At 36.1% G+C, this 6,000-nt stretch overlaps 1 protein-coding gene across 2 annotated transcripts in view; it reads right to left on the bottom strand.

The window, feature by feature from the left end:
- Positions 1–6,000, bottom strand: part of Unc5c (unc-5 netrin receptor C) — a 351,708-nt gene that overhangs the window by 136,059 nt on the left and 209,649 nt on the right. The window lies entirely within an intron of this gene.

Below are 6,000 nucleotides of genomic sequence, written 5' to 3'. Positions count from 1 at the left end.
ATATATATATATATATATATATATATACATACATACATATATGTATAGTTATGTGCATGTGTGTATATAGCCAGGTATGTGTGTTAGAGAATAATCTCATGTTTTGTTCCTTAGATACCATCTACCTTATTTTTTAATTCTATCACTGGCTGAGGAGTCACAGTCATTAACCTGTCTCTGCCACCCTAATGCTGGGATTATAGGTACACACTACCTTACCTGGTTTTGTTTTACCTGGGTTTGGGGCTTGAACTACATCTTCAGGCTTGTGCGGTAAACAATTCACAGATTAAATCTTCTCACTACTCTGCCCCACTACTCTAGGAAAGAATATTAAATTTGCAGATAAGCTTCTGTGAGCTTCACTAAGCTGAATTTCTTTTTAAGTAGAATTTATTTCTTCTGTAACTATCTTAAACAGGATGCTTTATCTGTTTCATGTTCTTTCCCATGAAAAGAAAGTACAAGAGACCTTCCTTAAACTCCCATTTCACCCAAAGGTTAGATTGGAGAAAAGAAAAGAAACTACATGTTCTGACAATACTGTTATTCTACTTTGAAGTGGGCATTTTTAAACTGGAAGGCACAGCGGATGCATGGTTACTGGGCAAATGGCACCATTGCCATAGCAACACAGTCACTAATGTTGTTCTCAAAAGCCCTGCTTGGATATCAAGTAACCTAGATGAAGAATGTCCTTGGATACCTGCTTCTTATTGTAGCCTCTGGGTGGGCATGAGGGGTGAAATTTGCTTTTTTCTTCTGGATTTATGAACACACATACACATAGATACAAATATATATATATATGCAATTACATATTGGTGTACCTGCATATTATACATCATGTTAATCAGTGCTTTGTCTTAGGGAAAAGAGGAAAAATGGATGTTTTCCAGGTTGTTCTTAATGCTAATATGAAATGTTTTTCTTTCACTAAAAATGCTCACTATATACAATTTTACAAAATCTTTGGTTTTCTCTAATAAAACACAGCTTGTTAAAATTGCATGGAAACATGTCATGTTTTCTTACCTTAACAAATCATTCTGTCATCATATTTTTCAATAAATGTATGATATTAACTATGCAATATAAAATTTAGACAATAGAAATATTACAGTTCTGCAAATGTGCTATAGTCAGGGTTTGTCAGGATATATGCAGAGTTCATAATATTGAAAATTTCAAAATGGAAAACAAAATGGAGAAAAGTGAACAGAAAGAATCGAAGCATGTAATCTAAAAAGAATGTCAGGCACCGACTTTCGTTTGTAAGTTTTGAGAACAATGGGTGCACCAGCCAGGTTTGGGCACAGTGTAGGCGCTCAAGTCATAGTAGAGCCCATCTTTGTGATAAACTAGAAGTAGAAATTAGCAACCAAAACTCCAGTTCTGGAATTGCACTGAAATCTATTTTTGTTGTTGCAGTTGAGATTTTGTCAGCCATGTTAACTCATGTGTTCCAGACTGATTTCCACGAATGTGAAATAAATATCAATCAACTGGAAACAGTAAGAAGCCAGGAGTAAGTAGAAGTGTCTAATTCAGGATAACTGGTCTTCTGTTATGACAATCTGGAAACGACTCTCTTGCGAAGTTATCAGATTGACTCTGTGGGCAAACCTTGTACTACATGGATCTGTATCAATTTTCTATTTTGATTTACCCAGCCCTGGGGCTAGCTTCATCATGCAAAGAAAAAAAAAACTGTTAGTTTTTGCTACTCAAATGAATACCTCTGAGAAGGAAATCAAGTGAATAATAGACTTATTTTCCAAGGCCATTCATTTTCATTAGCAGGCCGCTATTTTATACATAGATGTCTCTGTGCTTGCAGAAGCAATATAGCTGTGACTCAAATGTAAAAAGTTGTGGCATGGGTTCGAATACATATTTTAAGCATCACGTTACAGAACATTAAATAAAACCCACACAGCTTCTTTTAAAAATGATCACTCTGGAGAAGGGGAGGGCGAGATACAGAGGATTGTGGGAGAGGGTGACTGGGAGAGGGGCAGTGAGTGGCTTGTAAAGCGAATAAGTAAAAGTTACATAAATTTTAAAAAATTTTACTCTATTAATGAGGACTGAGCTTAAGATGATTATAAAACGCATCACATACCGTGATTTACAGAATAAGTCTTCTTACAGAAGACTGAGCTGATTAATATATTCATTGAATCACCCTTTTATGAAACAGTATGGATAAGTCCACAATCAGGACATTCATAGAATTCTAGTTACCTAAACTTAGCAGAGTGATCTCCCCAAGCAAATGCTTATTGACCATTTCTTCTTTTGATGTCCTATGTGTCTATCTTTGAAGATTACCATTTTGCAAATAACGAGCCAATACACGTCATTCTATTGTAGCTTAAAAGACATAGGATAGATAGATGATAGAGAGACAGATAGATAAAAATATACAATTCTTACAGAAATACGATTTATGGTAAACTACATTTTTATATAAAATAGTTGAATATTGATACTTTCTCATATATTAAGGTAGTATTCATACAATTAGCATACAAAAGAGCAAATGAAATTGGAATAAGTATAAGCAAGAGAAATGAAGACATATTAGATTCACTCTTATAGAAAGATTAATTTACAATACTCTCTGAGTAAACCTCTTTAACAATAAGGAGGATTTTGATAGAATCAGGTGGCAGGAAACCTGTTTGAAAAATAATTCCTTCAACTTTTATTTATTAAGCTTAGTATCCAACATCAAGTAACCATGGAGCTAGAACAGTAAAAATCACATATACTACTTTTTAAAAAATTTTTTTAAGACTTATTTTATTTATATGAGTACACTGTAGCTATCTTCAGACATACCAGAAGAGAACATTACAGATGGTTTGTGACCCACCATGTGGTTGCTGGGAATTGAACTCAGGCCCTCTGGAAGAGTAAGTAGTCAGTGCTCTTAACCACTGAGCCATCTCTCTAGCCACAGATTACTACTTTAGACTTCATGGAGCATGCTCCTCAAATGGTGGAGAAAATTGTAAATTGCAGAAGTGTATATAACAAATATCTCTCTCAAGTGTTAAAAATTACTAAAGGAAGAGAATGTCACCAGACTCACTTCATGAAGTTCCATGTGACATAGTAGGTCCATGATGTCAAGATAATAGAAAAACAGTTTACACTTAATTTAATATAAAGCTTGGATCGTTCCAACAACTCCTAAGTTAAAATAAATGACTACCATACATCTATTAATCTGAAAACCCTATGATTCTAAGACATGGAATTGTAACATAAGAGTATATGTGTAATTTAATAAAATTTGTACAACCATCTCTCATTTCCCCTTGACAATCTCACACAGCAGTTCTTGATTGTTTCCCAGTATGGCAGTAAGGTCTCATGATATTTTTATAGAAGTTCACATACATAATAGCAAACAATTTTTCTCTGAGAGTGAATGTACCATCTTTCACATGTAGAGATTCATATGATATAATATATACAGACCACCTTCTACTCATGTTCCTCCAAAAAGTATGCATAGATACCCAACTCCCTAGGAGAATGTATTGAGAAAGCAAAGAGAGATTTTAGGAGGTTGTTAGGTCAGCTATGTGACTCTCAGACTTCTTGGGATATATATCCTTTATGAGAAAGTAGGCACTCAATAGACAACCAATATTCACATACCTTCTTAGTTTTCAGATCTGAGAAATAACTTTCTATTTTTATAATCTACTTGACTATAATATTTTGTTAATGTAGCTCAAGCAGACTGAGACAACTTTATATTTTCTCCTGAAGAGGAATATAATTATTATGGTATTTTAAAAAATGTTCAACTACATTTATTGATTTATTTGTTTATTATTTTACAAAATAGCATCTAGTTAGGTAATTCAATGTATGTATATATATATATATATATATATATATGAGTAAAGCAGTAAGCTTGTCTATGTGTGGTAGAAAGAATCTATTAGGATAATACTAGGGAATTTGGTGAGGAACTGATTTGATAGAAAACTAGGAAATATTTCCAGGAGTACATGATCTATGCTATGGATGAAGGAAAAACATTCTAGATGTTAATTTTTGTTTAAATTTGTATTTATTAGTACAAATGTATATGTTTTCATGTAAATGGATTAGCATGTTGTGCATAATATGTGTAGGGGGGCACATATGTCAAAGAGAATACTTGGAGGTCAAAGATGACCTTGTAGGTCACATCTCTCCATATTTTTTAGGAGGTCTACAAAGATAGCATGCACACCATTGGATTTTCATGGCAAACACTTTTTTACAAAGAGCAATAATATGCTTTAGGTTTATAATGACCTGGAGATTAGACTGTTGCAGAGATCAACTGTGTCTAAGAAGTGGTAGAGACACAGTTAAATTATCTAGCAGATATATAATAAAGGCTTATGCTCTGTGGGTAGAGGCAAGAATTTAAAATAGTTGGCTTTGAATCTTAGAGAAACACCTTCTTCAGTTTTTCCCCTCCTTCAAAAAGAAGCCTGCATTGTTGTGAAAGGAACAAAGAATTTAAATCAGTAGGAGGTAGGGGAAGAATTTGGAATTCTAGCACCTAAGAGGCATAAACAGAAGAATCTTAAATTCATGGTCAAACAGGGGTATATACTAAGTTTCAAGCTATCATGGACTACTTAAAACGAGTCTATCTCTTTGGTTGGGAGATGTAAATTAAAAGAGTCTCTCTCAAAAGTACTAAAAGACTAATTTGGAGAAGAATGGTGTATTTGTTGATCTTGTAAGTTGGAAAGGTAAGAAAGAAGCTACAATAACTGCATTTTGAAAATATTATCCTGAGTGAAGTAACCCAGCCACAAAAGAACACACATGGTATGTACTCACTGATTAGTGGATATTAGGCAAAAAGCTTGGAATACCCATGATACAACTTGCAGACCATATGAAGCTCAAGGAGAAGGAAAACCAAAGTGTGGATGCTTTAGTCCTACTTAGAAGGGGGAAGAAAATAATCACATAGTCATGGAAGGTACAGGGAGGGAGGGAACCAGGAGGGAGAGAGGAGGGGGAGGGAAAACAGGGGGGCATTATCAGGTGTGGGAGGAGACTGGGGAGAAGTACAGAGGGCCAGGAATTTGAACAGAGGAGAACTGGGAGTAGCCACTAGAAAGTCCCAGATGCCAGGGAAACAGGAGTTTCCCAGGACCCAGCAGGAATGACATTAGCAAAGGGGAGATAAAACCTGTAGAGAACATATCCAGTGGTTAGGCACAGCCCCCATCTCAGAAATATTAACACAGAATTGCTTCTGTTTAAAGAAAATGCAGGGACAAAGTGTGGAGCTGAGACTGAAGGAAAGGTCCTACCTGGGGTTCCATCCCATCTGCAGACACTAAACCCAGACACTATTGCTGATGCTAATGAGTGCTTGTTGACAGGAGCCTGATACAGCTGTCTCTTGAGCTGCCAGATCCTGACCAATACAGATGCAGATGCTTAAAGCCAACCATTGGACAAAGCAAGAGAACCACAATGGAGAAGTTAGGGGGAAGGACTGAAGGAGCTGAAGGGGATTGAAATCCCAATTAAAGGGATCACCTAGAGCTCCTAGGGATAAACCACCAACCAGAGATGCATATGCAGCAGATAATTGCTTTATCTGGCATCACTAGGTGGCATCATTATCAGGCCCTTGGTCCTGTGGAGGCTCAATGCCCCATTGTAGGGGAATGCTAGGGCCAGGTGATTGGGTGGATGGGTGGAGGACTACCCTCATAGAAGCAAGGGGGAGAGAAGATGGGATAGGTGTTTACAGAGGGGAAATGGGGAAGTGGCAATAACATTTGAAATGTAAATAAATAAAAATAACCAATAAAAATGTATCAAAAATAAGAACACAAGAAGAGGAAGAATATTTCAGGATTGAGGTGGGACCAATGTGTCTGTAATAGGCCCTTGGTGAGATTTGGAATAGAGGCAATCTACTTGAATGTGTGCCCAGCTAGACATTATCTGTGT

This window comes from Mus caroli, chromosome 3, assembly GCF_900094665.2.
Source record: "Mus caroli chromosome 3, CAROLI_EIJ_v1.1, whole genome shotgun sequence".
Classification (NCBI taxonomy): domain Eukaryota; kingdom Metazoa; phylum Chordata; class Mammalia; order Rodentia; family Muridae; genus Mus; species Mus caroli.
This window is presented reverse-complemented; position numbering and strand designations above follow the sequence as displayed.